Source organism: Rhinopithecus roxellana, chromosome 17, assembly GCF_007565055.1.
Source record: "Rhinopithecus roxellana isolate Shanxi Qingling chromosome 17, ASM756505v1, whole genome shotgun sequence".
Lineage (NCBI taxonomy): Eukaryota > Metazoa > Chordata > Mammalia > Primates > Cercopithecidae > Rhinopithecus > Rhinopithecus roxellana.
The window spans coordinates 35553881-35570188 of record NC_044565.1 but is presented as its reverse complement, the minus strand read 5'-3'; the positions used below and the strand labels follow the sequence as shown (position 1 = coordinate 35570188).

The 16308-nt window shown below is 40.9% G+C and overlaps 1 long non-coding RNA gene across 1 annotated transcript in view; it reads left to right on the top strand.

The window, feature by feature from the left end:
• LOC104656185 overlaps positions 1-16082 on the top strand; it is a 51160-nt gene extending 35078 nt beyond the window's left edge. The window contains exon 3 of the long non-coding RNA XR_004054326.1: positions 15778-16082. This is a non-coding gene — a long non-coding RNA (uncharacterized LOC104656185). The remainder of the gene's footprint in view (positions 1-15777) is intronic.
• The last annotated feature ends 226 nt before the right edge of the window (positions 16083-16308 follow it).

The following is a 16308-nucleotide window of genomic DNA, read 5'->3' as shown; positions in this document are numbered from 1 at the left end:
ATGTTTGATTAAGCCAGATTTTCCTACTTTATATTCAAGGAACAAATTAAAGAATAATTGAGATCCTTTTCAGATCTTTTATAAGCTGCATATATAAAGCTTCAGCTCCAGGTGGCAAAGCAATTAGCTGATGAATAAAATCAACCCCACTGTCATTTGTCAGATGTTTAAATTCTATAAACCAGATAAATTAATGTGTTCCTTAAGCCAAATAAACGGTCATGCTCTCCATGTTACCACTCAATTCCCTTGGGGAAAGGTTGGATGCATGCTCATGGAGAGGCTAGAATCTACTTAATCAGAAAGGTTGAAATTAAGTTGCCCATTTGATTTTCTGAAATAATGTCCATCTGGCACAAAATGTATTTTCCAGGCAAAGTTGTTAGACATGGTGGTTTGGTTTGTTTAGTAAACTAAGGATAAAACTGGACTCAGTGCTGCACGCCGCTGGCTTCGTTAAAGATCTTTTCATTTCCTTGTACTTGGCGTTGAAGTTATTTATAAGCAACTGAAAGTGCTCTGGTTTCATTTATTCCTTGCTCCTGCATATTAATACAGAGAATTAGAATTTTTGTTGCCTTTCTGCTTCCAGATTTATTTCTCTGAGGTGAGTTTCCTGAACAAGTACAACATACTGCCATTGCATGTTGACATGAGCTTTTCTGACGTTGACATCCAGATAAGGTAGACTTAAGTTTCAGAGGACATTATTTAATTAGCTGGTGACTAATTTTTGTTGGCTGGTTCTGCCCTGCTATTTTCATTATAAGCATTGCTTATAGGGGCTGTTGACTGGGCTTTTACTCCTAGTCACCTGCTTTGGTTTGCACGGCTTTGATACTTTGGTCACTGTGAATGGTCCTTTAGAGTCTTGCTACTCAAAGTGTGGTCCTGTGACAAGCAGCATTAGAATCACCTGGGAGCTTATTGGAAATGCAGAATCTCTGCTCCACTCTGATCTATTTGATGATTGCATGCATTCTGTCAGTGATATGGTTTGGCTGTGTGTCCCCACCCAAATCTCACCGTAAACTGTAATTCCCATAATCCCTATGGGTCAAGAGCCAGACCAGGTGGAGGTAATTGAATCATGGGGGTGGTTTCCTCCATGCTGTTCTTGCAATAATGAGTGAGTCTCATGAGATCTGACAGTTTTATAAGCGTCTGGCATTTCCCCTGCTTGCACTCATTCTCTCTCCTGCCGCCCTGGGAAGAGGTGCCTTCTGCCATGATTGTAAGTTTCCTGAGGCCTCCCCAGCCATGTGGAACTGTGAGTCAATTAAGCCTCTTTTCTTTATAAATTACCCAGTCTCAGGCATTTCTAAATAGCAGCATGAGAACAGACTAATACAGTTACATTCATATAATAATCAAGTTTGAGAAGCACTGTGTTAGAGGCATTGTCTCCTTGACTGTGGCTAGGGTTGGAGTTATGAAGTAAAAGCATGTAGCCAGTGGGAATATCCACTTTGTAGATTTTCTAAACCTCAAAGCGTCTTTTTCATATTTTATTCCCGTTAGCCACTAGCACTTAAAAAAGGATAACAAAAAAGAAGAGCTAGAACTCATTCATTATAATATTGATAATTGTAGCACAGCATTCTTTAGGAACTGTAACAAAAATTGGCAATTATTTATAGAAATTGAATTTAGATCTTGAAGTCATTACCAAGAAGACTCTAGATGAATTTCTTGTTGAACTGCCAGCTTGCTATCTATTAAGTGCAAAATATTGGTCCCCCTGTGGCATAGTAAAGAGACAACTGGATTGAATACTGAAGCACCAACTCATCATCTGATTATGGGCAAGCAGTTTCACTTTGAGCTTGATTCCCCCGTCTGTAAAATGAGGAATTTGGAAGCAGATGATTCTGGGATCTCCTCAATATCTGAATGTTTATAATTTGATGTGACTATGTGGAAGTCTGAGCAAGACATTCTGAATACATCAACCCAGAACTCTTCCAGTGTCTGGAAACCAACCCCATACATAGGTTCTCCTGATGCTGTTTCACTAGTATCATCCCTAGTATTCGTTTTACAGAAGTTTGGAAATTAGCTCATCACATGAATTCCCAGGGATCAAGAGGTTGATCTTTGGGTGTGATGCAGGCATGTGCATGAGTGCACATTTGTTGCCTATAGTGTAAGTTATTATTTATGCTACACAGGGTGTGCAGAGAATGAAGCAGCAGCATAAATAAGTTTTAATGTAAGGAAGAATATGAAACTCATGAATAGCAGAATGGAGCAAAACTCAACACAATCTTTGCTATAAATGAATATTTGAAATTTTTCCAACCCCTGGTGTGTTGTATGCTGTTATTATTTTTTTTAAACCACAATCTGTCTTTTATTTCTTTCTTTTTCTTCCTCAGTGCGTTTTATTCTGGTTTTCATTTGAAGGTTCACTTTGGGTTGTATTTGTGTACTGAAAATGTTAAGGTGATTATTTTTTGATGCAAATGGGCATGGTTTCAAGATTTAAAGAAGTGCTACTGAGAGAAGTCAGGCAGTTAAAGAAAAGCCTTTTCTGTTCTCTTATATTTGGAGAGCAATCCTCTTCAAGGGCTGTGTAGGGAAGAGATGGCCTGGGAACCTCCTTCTCATTGGGCAAATGATTTGCTCACTGACTCCTTCAAAGTTTCCTTTCCTCTTTTCTTCTTTCTTAACTCAAAACTGAATTTATTACCTACTATAGGTTCAAAACTAGAGATACAGAGAGGAAAAAAGACACCATCCCAGCCCTTAAAGGCTCAGATCTAGCCAAGGAATGCGTAGTCTATAATTTCTGTCTCTACTGATAGCTCTCACTCCAAATGTTATTGTAATGTGAGCTTATAAGAAAAGTCGTAATGGTTATTTGAGAGCAATTTTATTTTCAGGTTACACAGTGTTCACTCAAATTCTTGTAGGAATGTGTGTGTGCAGGAGCATGTGTGTTGAGGGCTTTGAGTAACGGCTTAAGTGATATTAATAAAGCAGATTTCCAGTCTCCAGAGGAAGGCAGATTCTCAAGGCAAAGTATGACATATTCTAGTAAGTGGGTTTATGTCTAAAATTGAATACTTTAATATCCAGGGATCTTTTAGGGATCTTCCTGGGAATCTTCTGGCTCTTAAAGTCAATCTTTTTTTTTTTTTTTTTTTTTTTTTTTGTTTTTTTTTTTTTTTTGAGACGGAGTCTCACTCTGTCACCCAGGAGGCTGGAGTGCAGTGGCGCGATCTTGGCTCACTGCAAGCTCTGCCTCCCGGGTTCACGCCATTCTCCTGCCTCAGCCTCCGGAGTAGCTGGGATTACAGGCGCCCGCCACCTTGCCCGGCTAGTTTTTTGTATTTTTTTTTTTTAGTAGAGACGGGGTTTCACCGTGTTAGCCAGGATGGTCTTGATCTTGTGACCTCGTGATCCGCCCGTCTCGGCCTCCCAAAGTGCTGGGATTACAGGCTTGAGCCACCGCGCCCGGCAAAGTCAATCTTTGTAGTTTCTCTGTGTTGTAATTTTGGAGAGGCAAATTTTTTCTTGTCAAATTTTGCAGGCATAAGGCTGTGCTCTGTGGATACAAAAGTGTGCCAGTCCTAAGGACTGGTATCTCAAGCCTTAGTGGGAAAAAAGTATCTCAAGCCTTGGTGGGAAAAAAGTCTCCCAGGGAGCTTGTTCACAATGCAGATGAACCCCCTGGCTGCTGCTTCACACCCCAAATTCTGACATGGTAGGTATGAGATGGGACCCAGGAACCTGCATTTAGAAAAGCTTCCCTCAAGTGTTTCTGATTTAGGAGGGCTGAAGACACACTTTGAGAACACTGGCATGGAATTTCTTCATTTGAATCATAGCTAGGGATAAGCCTGTATATGATATACTTTAAAAAGCATTTTATAATTCTTGATGGAAAGAATGTTATTAAAATTTATTCATTTCACAATCTGACAAATGAATAGAAGACCCATGAGGCTGTCTTACATAATGTTCAAGAATTTAGGCTCTGCTGTCACACATTTTATTTCCCATTCCTGTGCTTGCTGGAAGCATGGCCTTGGGTAAGTCACTTAACCTCTCTAAGCCTCAGGTTCCTCAGCTGTAAAATCGGGATAATAACAACAACAATCTAATCAGGCTGTTATGAGGATTAAATGAAATAATTTATATAAAATGCTTAGCACAGCACCTGGCACAGAGTAAGTGCTCAGTAAACTCTGGCTGACACTGCTATTAGTTTGTAATAGGAATACAAAATTACAGTAAATAAGAGTGTATCCTTTTATTGCACAACTTTCTTCTTAGGTAACTGTGAGCACTTTGCAGAGTCCCAAGTTAATCAGCACAGAATCCCCAGGAAACAGTCCAGGATTCTGTAGTTACTTTATACTGGCCCCTTTGACCTGCTTATGCCATTTTGTGTTAAGTCCGGTTGGTAGTGGCTTTGCTTCATGGGTTTGATGTCTAAGCCTCTTCCAAGCCTGAGCACATGGACTGATTCTACTCAGAAATGAGTCTAAGAAAGTGTATCTTCCTCTTCCCAAGAGTGCACACATTTTCTTTTGATGTGATTGTCATTTACTTGATAAACTGTCATTTACTTGATAATCCTCTCCAACAAGATGATCTCTTGCTGGGAAGGATTAACCCAATTGACAGTCATGGTTTGGAGACCATGGCTGGCATGGTCTCAGGTCAATAACTGCAGAGAACAGACGATTCTCGGGAGGACCAGTGGTGCCTCCTCCAGAGACTTAGCGTTTCGATTTTGTTTAGGTGTCCATATGCTCATATAATTCTCCGGGAAGTGCATCTAGGTTTCACTTCAACCTAAAGCTTGAGATTTGCCTGATTTAAGATGGTTTGTTTCCCAGTGCTTTGCAAAATCCTAGCACAGTCTGGGCTTTTGGTTTTCTTATTGATTGAAATGCTAAAGTATTATTAGAATCATAAGAGATAAACAGACTTATTGTCACACTAAGCTCTCCTGCAGTGGCCCGCAAACTGCTGGAAACTGGAATCACCTGGAGAACTCTGCTGAAACCCTAAGGTTCTGATTCAATTGGTCAGGGGGTTCACTTTGAGAATGGGACTTTGAAAGGCTCCTCAGGTGATTCTAAAAGTCAGCCAAGATTGAGAACTTCTGCTTTACAGGGTGATTTCACACGCTGTCATCTTTGGCTTTTTTATATACGTGTTTTCTGATATGTCAAACTCATCCCTCCAACTTCTTCTCCATAATTTGTGAATTTTCACAAATAGAATTTCAGAATAACCCTGAGTAGTGGTTCTCAACTAGGGGTGATTTTGCCCCTTCAAGGACATTTGGCAGTGTCTGGAGACATTTTTGGTTGCCCCAGCCAGGAGTGTGCTACTGGCATCTAGTGGGTAGGAGACAGGGATGCTGCTAAATATCCTACAACATACAGTATAGCCCCTACAACAAAGAAGCATTCTACCCCAAATGTCAATAGCACTGAGGTTGAGAAGCACTGCCTTAGCTTAGCCACTCTCATTTTACAAGTGGGAAAATGTGGTCCAGAGATGATAGCTTGATTTGCCCAAGGATTCATGTGTAATTATCAGCAGAATAAAATTTCTAACAATTGGAACATTATGGTGGAACCCTGCCCTTATTCTCCAACCCTCTCCCTTTTAACCTACTGCCCTAGGGACATTAGTTATTCATCTTGTTTCTTTTCCCTCCTCAAATATCCCTAGGCTCTCAACAGTAGTGATTTGTTTTCTGTATTTTAGTATTTCAAATTTCTTGACTAAAAAACAGAAGCCAAGTCTACTTAAGCTAACTTGCATAGCCTAATAAGCATCACTTTTCTTTGCTCTAGGATGGCATTGTTGCAACTTGTTGCTAGGTCTGGTTTGTTTTGTGCTGATCAGCACCTCTGATTGGAAGTTATATAAATCTTGGTTAATTTAAAAAATGGGCAAATGAGGTAAGTGTTACTTCATAAATCTAGTTTGGCGAGCAAAATGTTTCTAATTTAAGGACCCACAAAATGAAATTATAAAGGGGCTTCTTGGTGATGAAAAGAACGTCAGAGTCTCCCCAGGCCTTCTCTAGTGCAGGGTGTGTGTGTGTGTGTGTGTGTGTGTGTGTGTGTGTGTGTGTAATGCAACCTCTCAGCCCCCAGATGCTTGGACAGAGTTTAGGAAGGTGATGGAGATTTTGAGTTAAAGACCTTTGAGTCCACCTTTCTTCATTTACATGTTCCTTGAATACCTCTCGTCTTAACCCCAGGAAAGTAATTAACTGGTTATTTCTGGAAGGTAGGATTTGGGATCATGCATGGCTAAAATGTATTTTTTTAACTTCTTTATTCTCTGTGTGTTTTTTCCTGTGAACACATTTATGTAATAAAAAGAAGCCATTTAATCAAATAATGTAATTTTATTCTCAACATTCAGTGCACCAAAATCTCTTGGGAGCTTAACAAATCGCTTGGGTACCATCTCCAGAGACTGATTGAGTTGATTTGGGGGTGTGGTGGGGGTGTGGGAATGAGTAGCATTTAGTGACTTCCCAGCTGATTCTTAGGTACAGTTAGAATTAAAAACTCCTGTCTCAGAGAGCAGTTCTCAAACTTGTCTGCATACTGCAATGCCCCGAAGAACTTCAGAACACCTATGCCTGGGACCACCAGAGAGGTTCTGATTTAATTGGTCTGGGAGTGCAGACTGGGTTTTGGGAGTGTTAAGATTTCCCCAGGTGATTCCGAAATTGGAAGGGCTGGGTAGTATCTCTGAAGATTTTTTGGGGGGTAGTTTTTAATGTTGCTGTCTTACTAAGGAGGTGTACCAACCTGCCCCTGCTTTCTGTTAAATGGGAGTTAATAAGGTGGGATTGCTCTAAACCTTGAGCACAACTGTTTATAATGCTAGAAGCAATAGTCCCTCCTCCTCAGGGTGAAATAACAATGTTACAGGAACACCAATTATAAAGATAGGTTGTGTGTTTAATTGTTGAGAAAAGGATGAGCTTGAAGGAGATTTTGCTTATTAAGACTGCTTTACCTTTATAAACGACTGTAAGTAGATTCATCAAGAATTGGGAGCTGCCTTGAGCTACAAACAAGCCTCTGCAATAGGTACTAATAATTGTTTTTAGCCTCCAGTTATTTTTGTCTTTTCTTTTTGCCTTTTAAAAAAGAGGGTAGGGGTGAAGAGGGCTCCCTATACTTCTGTCTTAACAGACTCTCACTATGATGATGTCCAAGTTGAATTCTGAATTTTCTTTGGTTAGAATAGCCCTGTAGCTTTTTAGAATTATTTAAAAGGGCTGCCTTCTTTGTTACAACAAAAAGTCTTCTTGGAGGTGTGAGCGGTTGAGCTCCCCCAGTGTGGTGGTGCTAGGAAGGGCCTCTGGGGTGAGGTCTGCAGGTGGGCTCCATAGCAGTGAGACTGCAGCGAGGCAGGACCCTGGGTCTGGAGAGCATTCCAGCTCTAGCCACGTCTGGCTTCCTACTTCTCCACAGAAGCCACTTGGGAGCAGTATGGCCTTGCCTATGAGGGAGGCTCAGGGAAACTTCCTGGAACTGACCGGCACAGCCAGGGAGCCTGGAGCCCCTGGCTGATGACAAGTGAAATATTTCACAGAATATAAATCTTTCATCTTGCAAATGCTCCTTTGGTGAGAAATCAGACAGCGGGTAAGAATTGGGCAAAATCCTTGTCCCAGCAAATAAAATGAAAGGATGGAGCCTCCCATCTTTGTTCTGTGATATGATAGTATGAAGTTTGTGGAAAAGATTTCCTGCTTATGATGGGTCCATTGATCATAATGGGATCCTGAATAGGAGACAATAGTATCTCCCTTTATCTCACTGACAATAGAAAGAGGTGCGGGGAGAGGGGGAAGGACAGAGAAACAGAGGGAGGCTCCCATCAGCCCTGATGTGATGATATTTCACCCTGTGACCGTTTCCAGGTTGTAAGCTCTTCTGACAAAAGTCAAACAGAAGAACACATGACTAAGGCCTTTTCAGTCTAGTTCTTGTAAGCAACTGTATGAACTTTGCAATGTTATGCTCGTTCTGGGTCTTTGAATTAGACCCTTTACAACATGCGCACTTCTCACATCCAAGAAGACCATATATAAAGTATTATTTTGCAGTATTATTATGACATGTCTGTAACTGTGCGATTAGCATTGTATCCGCGTTTTTGGCCCTCTCTACTTTTTCAGGCTTTTAAGATTTACTTAGAAAGGGAGAGAAGAAAGGATATACAGGGAGCTGGGGGTAAAAGTCAAGGGAGCAGTTGGGAAGAGACACAGGAAAGGGAGAAGAATGAGATGACTAGAGGATCCTCTTCCAATTTGCCAAGGTCATGGGGAAGCAGGAGTTGAAGTGTAAGCCTTGTAACTTGATTTTTTGGTAAGCTGTGAACTACCTCTCAGGTAACACCCTTTCCTAAGTATTATCTAATGACAATATTTGCTCAATTCCATTGTAGTCATCAATCCCTTGCTGAGAATAAACCCAACTTTGGGAGGAGAGTAGGAAGAGTTGTCAGATGGGAGAACAAACACATCCCACTGGCAGCTTCAGCTTCTCCCTAAAAGCAGGAGGAGATAAGGACCCCTCACTGCCATTTTTACTGTCCTGCATCTGGGGTGGATTTCCAGTTTCTGAGATACACCCAGATCCTGGCAATTCGAGGCTCATGGCCAGCTTGGACCCAGCATACAAGCTTGCCTATCTCCTCTGCTGTCTCTCCCTCTGAAGATTAGAACCAGCCAGTGCCAGGTGGGCCAGCCAAGATGTGTCCTTCTTGGTGCTCTTGGGAGCTTCCCACACCCCAGGCTAGGGGGTGCCCCTTTGGTCCTAGGGGTGATCTGGTATGTCTCTTGCTTTTGGGATTCTGAGGGGTCCTGGCCTCTCTGGGGCAAAATGGAGATTTCTAATCATGTGCTACCTGAATTTAACCTAAAAGTCAGTAAGCTACCACGCCAGCTGTTTCTTCAATGAATCCCTAGTGAGACATAGAAGCAAACAAACTTGGGCTCCGTAACTTTGGCTAATAAAGGTCAAAAGTCACCTGAAACCAGACTTGCAAGAAAGTGCTTCATCATAGGGGTGAGATTCAGGACTTCCGTGTCAAACTTTCAGGGGCTCTACAAAAACCGTGAAACAAGAGCTTGTCCTGGGAACACAGGTTATACATAAATAACCTATTACATATTGTGACACAGAAAGTTCTTCAGGTAGACAGATGGAAGCCAGTAGGGTTGGCACAGTGTCTTTGTCCATTGCTTGGTATGGCAGGATTTATGGCGATTCCATCCTTGAGCATGGAGTGATAACGGAGCCCATAATAAACATGCAAGGCACAGTGCTAAGTGCCTTAGGTATATTTTCCCATTTAATCCTCACAACAACCTTATGAAGTAGGTACTATTACATCTCTATTATGCAGAAAACACTTTGCTCAGAGAGGTTAAGTCATGTGTTCAGGCTCAGCTGGATGGAAGGTGGAGGAGCTTCCAGAGCTCGTGTTCTTAGTGTTCTCCCCTTTAGAGGTTCTTTGCTGCTACTGAGGGGGTGGAGGGGATGTTTCAAGATGTTGAGCCTCATGGATTTTCCTACTACAGGTTAATAGATGTGAGAATAAAATCCTCCCTTTCGTTTAGATTAACTGTGCCAACTAATTAATTGTGAGAACATAAGGCTGAGAGACTCCAACTCTTCAAATGTACTAGGTGAAATGAAAAACTCCTTCTTGACTTAATTGTAGTTGCTTTAAATAGCAATGTTGAATCTTCACGTGGGACTTTCAGTCATGGCTTTGGACCACCTTCCTCTTGAAAGTAAGTTGAGAAATCTACAATTCCTAGGTAGATGAACAAACAAAATATCCCCTGTCCCTGACAAACAATCATTTACAAAACCAACAAAACTGCAGTAAGATTTTCTCATTTTGTAGGGGATTTCTTTTTTTTTTTTTTTGAGACGGAGTCTCGCTCTTTCGTCTAGGCTGGAGTGCAGTGGCTGGATCTCGGCTCACTGCAAGCTCCACCTCTGTAGGGGAATATTTTAAGGACTGTTTCTCTACTTACCTTGAAAATTATGGGCATCTTCACCTGGGACTTGGGCAACAAGGTCCTCAGTGGCACTATCACTGAATGACCAGACTTGATGGCAGGGCAGCTTGAAAGGTGGTATAGGGACCAGCACAGCGGTGTGGAAAATCTGGCTCTGGCTGTGACACCCATCTATCCCATGACTCGAACTAGCCCCCATCACCTTCCCTCAGCTTGCTTCACTGACTTGGGATGGGAAGAAGAACACCTGCCCTCCCCACCTTGCTGGTCATAGGCGTTCCTGGAGAACATGTCAAATAATGAAGGTCCACATGCAACTCGTATGTTGTGTGACTCATTTTGCTCATTGTAAATACTTGACTCACACTTTCTAGATGCCAGGTACTGTGCTTTATTTTAACTCATTTAATTCTTACAACAGTCCCACAAGGAGATATTACTTTCATCTGGATTTTGCAGATGAAAAAATGAAGGCACATAGGAAGCAATTTGCTCAGGGTCACTTACAACTAGCACATTGTGTGATATTGTAATATAACGAAAAATATATTTTTAGTCTTTGTCTCTAGTTCCTAGCAGAGAGCTTCTGAAACTCTTGTGCTTTCCTAAGTGATAGGGGTGAAAGGAGCATCTTTTGTTCTTCACCATAAGCCATTTTCAAACATACCTGAGTTATATAATGCTAATAATGCTAATAATGCTAATAAGGTAACTCTCGGTGAGCCTCAAGATAGTCTCAGAATAGGGGCTGGTTGCTAGAGGAACCAATCACTTGATTAGAGAATTGGAATTTTCAGTCCCTCACCCTGACTTCTGGAGAGGGAGAGGGATGAGATTGAATTCAATCATCAATGGCCAATGCTTTAATCAACCATGTCTATGTAATGGAACATAGGAACCCTAAACAACATAAAAATCCTTAACAACAGGGTTTGATGAGCTTTTGGATTGATGAACACGTTGAGGTGGTAGAAGGCTAGAGTTCAGGAGATGACATGGGAATACATGGAAGCTTTGTGTCCCTTCCCGTATACCTTGCTCTGTGCATCTCTTCCATTTGGCTTTTCCTGAGTTGTATCCTTTTGTAAAAAACCAGTATTAGTCACTAAACTGTTTTCCTGAATTCTATGAGCTGTTCTTTCAATTTATCAAACCTGAGAAGGGTTCATAGAAACCTCCAGTTTATAGCTGGTTGGTCAGAAGTATGGGAAGCTTGAGACTTGTGATTAGCATCTGATATGGGGACTGTCTTATGGGACTGCGCCCTTATGGGATCTGATGCTAATCACATAGATAGCATCAGAAAATTGAATTAAATTGTAGGACACTTAGTTGGTGTCTGGAGAGTTGAAAATTAGTCGTTGGTGTGGAAAAATCCACACACTTGGTGTCAGAAGTGTTGTGAGTATAAACAGATCGTAGTAACATGGTATAGCCAGACTAAAACCCAGGCTGTCTGAATACAGTATGTTTCTAATAATTGCTACAGTCCTCTATCTGACCTCCTTCAAAGTGTATTTAGTTTTGACATATCTTTTTTCTTCTGGTGGTAGTGAGGGTTCTAATATTTCTGAATAAAGAGGTAATATGTTTGTGCAGCCTAAAGGAGGCCGGAACTACAGCTTAACTGTTGTGAGACCCTGTGGCCTTCAGATTGCAGAATCTTGCCTTGTGGAAGATCATGGATCAGTTTGAGGACTCTGATGTTTTTATTTTATTAGGTATTTCAAGTGCACCACTGTTTTTTTCCCCTAGAGAATATAATATTGTGTCCTTATTGTATTTTTGTAAATTGTAAAATTACTTCTGTAGTCACATCATTCATTTATATCATTAATATGTGACTTATAGTTGAGTTAGTGCCTCCTTGACAACAGTGATTATTGGTGTGCCTCTCAACATCCAGCAGAATGTGGGAATGTAAGTCACTCAGCAAAAATCTATTGATTTTATTTGTTTTTATTAATTTAAAAAATTACAACAACCTGTGTTCAGTGTAGAACAAATAAAATAATGCCAAAATGCCAGTGAAAAGAAAGATAAAACCTCCTATAATCACACCACTCTGTGATAGTTATATAAAAGCAATATCTGCAGAATTTTGTTTACAAAAGGCTGTGATTCAAGAATTTTATACCCAGCCAGGTTGTCTTTTATGTGTGAAAGTGACAGAAATATATTCTCTGTAGACCATGTTTCAAAAAAATTCTATGATAGGCAATTTTCCTGTACAAGATTTAACATGAGTCTCTGTTGAAAAAAGTGCTTGAAGATAAATTCCAGGTGACCAAGGGTGATAGATGCTAGAGCGAACGATTAAAATAGGAAAGCTAGAGTATAAAAAAGGTTGGGAGCAAACACTGAAGCCAGTTAATGTACATTTATTTATATATCTAGTTAATTATAAATATTAAAGACTATATATAAAGCTTTAATTGTATTTCTCTTTGTAAAATAAAAGCAAATATAAAAATATCACCTAGAATGTATATAGTACAATAGTAATTATGTGGTAATCTGAATCTATATCTCCAGCTAGTGTCATCAAAATCTAAGATGGAAGCTCTGGGAATGGGTGGGGTGAAGGAATGGGCGGAAACGGTATGAGTGGAAATTGGGGCTGGGGTGGATTTTAAGGCATCTGACTTGGACTACTAATCATTTGAACCTGGGGTTTGTTTATGCCCTGAAAATGAAATGTTATTAGTCAAGTGAGGATGATTATTATTTTAAGTAATGCTATTCCTTAAAATATTTAGCTAAGTGACTTCATGGCTTTTAGGCAATTACATAATTTCTGCATTTTGTTTGTTTTTGAGCCTTGTTTTCTCTGAGTTCCTGTTTTGCTGCTAATCTTCAGTGTGTGTTTCTGAAAGTAACCATGATGATGGGAAGCATATTTTTCTGTATGCTTATGACTGGTGTCTGACTACCCTACTGGTACTAGAGATTAAAAGACACTTTCCTGTAATTAATATTTTCCCCTGTGTTTCATCTGAAAGTTGTTAAGTTGAAGCTGGAATTATAGATGTGTGTACATCTCTCTTTAAGGAAACACACAAAACAAATGGGAATTTACCAAATGATATCATTCTCCACTGACTGAATTTATGTATGACACTTCTTGAATGTAGTTTTCTCATAATGTGGGGGCACACTTGCATTGGAAATAGCTTCTTTGAGAAATGTTGGATGTTGCAATTTGATAATATCTTATGTGTGTGTTTGTGTGTAGGGGGGCTGGGAGGGAAGGGAGGATAAGGAAGGATTCACAGTGTTCAGAAGAGGACTGATGAGGTTCCCTCCACGAGCAGGCTAGTAGCGCAAAGCCTAATCAACACTTCTGCGAGGAAGTTAGCAGCCTTCCTCCTGACCTGACTGCTTCCACTTCTGGTGGTGGCAATGCTGTCAAGCCTCATTACTGGAAAGTTCATCTTGTTAAATTTCCACTTAGAGCAGGGGATGTGTTAGGAGATAGCTCAGACTCTGTGGCCATTATGACATCAAATTCAGACAGTGACAGTCCGAGTGGTAGTCAAGGAGTTTTGTTTATAGCTTCATTGAAAAATGTGAACATTGGCTGAGCACGGTGGCTCACACCTGTAATCCCAGCACTTTGGGAGGCTGAGGTGGGTGGATCATTTGAGGTCAGGAGTTTGAGACCATCCTGGCTAACATGGTAAAGCCCTGTCTCCACTAAAAATACCAAAAAAAATTTAGCTGGGTGTGGTGGTACATGCCTGTATCCCAGCTACTTGGGAGACTGAGGCAGGAGAATTGCTTGAACCTGGAAGGTGGAGGTTGCAGTGAGCTGAGATTGCACCACTGTACTCCAGCCTGGGTGATGGAGTAAGACTCCAACTCAAAGAAGTAAAAAAATGTGAACATTAATAAATGACTTAAGAAGTCATCGTATCTGCATACTACTGGATTAGATTTAATAGATTCAATCTTGGCTGAATAATGAAAGGAGTTTGGCATGAGTTCCAGGGTCAAAACAGAAGTAAAAACAAAACCAGTGATGGGCAGAGGCTTGAAATATAATATATTAATACACCCACCAGGTAGTGCTGCATTAATAAATAAACTCAGAAATCTTAGGGGGTGAAGGCAAAAAAGCCTTATTTCTTGCTTGCATAAAGTCCTATATGGGCTAGGCGATCCTCTAGGCAGCACTCCCTCTGTCTTGTAATGCTGCCATCTCAACAGGTGGCCTCAAGGGTTGCCAAGGCAAAGGACTAGAGGTCACTTCCTTATGCTGTGGCCCAGGAGAAACTTCTGCATACCTTTCACTGGCTATGACTAGTCACATGGTTGTACCTAACTGCAAGAGAGCTGGGGAGTGGAGACTTTCTGAGTGACAGGAGGAGGGAAGGGTATAGGTGAGTGCTAGAAGCCTCTACCACACATGGGAAGCGAGTGTGTATGTCAGCGTGGAATCGGGAATGACCAGAGTCTGATGTTATGAATATTCAGCATGAGATTAATATATATTGAACCTAATAATATCTTCATAAATTTTAAAATAATCAGCCTCTTTGGATACCTTCCTTGGCCACTGGCATACCTTAGCAGGATTACCTACTATTAACATCTGGTCTGGTCTGTCTGCCTAACCTTCTGGTATCCTCCCTGCCTTGCAAGGGTCGTCCCTCACTCTGTGAGACCCATAGCTTCATGACACAGGCGGTAAGGGTGTGGTGAGACCTTACCAGGGCATGCTCTTGACACCTGCAAGTGCTCTACTGCTGCTGCTGTTCCAGACATGCTGACACAGGCCCTACATAAGCACCTTCCTGTCTGGTGAACTTCTATTGCTTCTCTGTATAGTGTGGTTGGTTGAAAGAGTGGTTTTAGGAGATAGACTGTCTAGGTCCAAATCTTGTCTCTGTCATTAGCGAAGAATGAGACCCCGAGCAAGGGACTTAACTTCACTGTGCCTCAGTTTCTTCATCTGTGGATATAATAATAACACCTTCCTGTTAGAGTTGTTGTGATGACTGAGTTAATACACAAAAAGCACTTAGAATAGTGCCTGGCAAGTGGAAAGTGATTAAAAAACATCAGCTATGATCACTCTTCTTCAAGACTCAGTTCAAATGTAACTGAAACTTTCCTGACCTTGCTTCTTTTCTGGGTGCCTTCAGATTCTGCAAATGTCTCTGTTGTAACATTTATCATGGTATATAATAATTATTAATTTACCCATTCTTCTCTCCGTTAGACTGTAATTACTCAAGGGCAATGTACTGCTCACCATTTACTCTAGTCCTTGACAGAGTGTCTAACACGTAGAATAGATTACCAAGTATTTTCTGAATTGATGGGCAGAGCCAGGGTGGTAGAAATTGCTACAATTCAGCCAATATACAGTTCTCCTCTCCTTCCTGTGCACAAAGCAAAGCTATGTTTCCCAGCTCCCCATGCATCTAGAAGAACCACATAACTGAGTTTTGGAATGTGGGCAGAAATGATGTGTGCCACTTTTCAGGCTTGTCCTAAACTCAATGCACAATTTTCCATAGCTCCTTCTCTCCCTGTCATTCAATTGGCTGGATATGGTAGCATTTTAAGATAGAACAAGCCCAAATCTCTGACTCACCAGTTGGAAGAGAGGGACCTAGACTTTAAAATTGTGTCAAGCTTTTGAAATCTGAACCTGTTTGTTATAGCAGTCAGTGTATTTTACCTAGCTAATAAAACAAGAATCTAGACACAACAACATTTTTTTTTTCCTGCAGGTTTCATGGCATGATATGACTCAATCCACAGACGAAGGCTGCTGAGCCCGGGACAGCTTATGGGACCAGCCCATATGAGAAGCACAAATGTACAGAAACAAACTGAACCCAAGGAAAGATTGGTGATACTTTGGGAGGGATGACAGAGGAAGGGGAAACACATTGTCCATCCCTGTCCCAGCAAGGAGCCAGCTCCCATTCAGCAGTCTCTGTGAACATCTAGGTAGCTTCCGCATTCTTTCTGTCCAGTTGTGAGCAGCCACCAACTATGATTCCCCTTTTCCAGCAGGCTTTGCTTTCACATCACAAAGCATCATCCTGAGAAACAATTACAGTTCTTTTTAGAGTTCTGTTTCCTTCACAGGTATCTATTGTCCTAATAAATGGAATTCCTTGGAACACAAAAGCATTTATTTCTTCTTTTAGCTAATTTAATTTTTACAGCTCTGGTGAAAAATATTTTATGTTTTTACTCAATGTGATTTTAAGACAGTTTATTCTTGGATTCAATTTTGTTTTCATTTTCTAGAA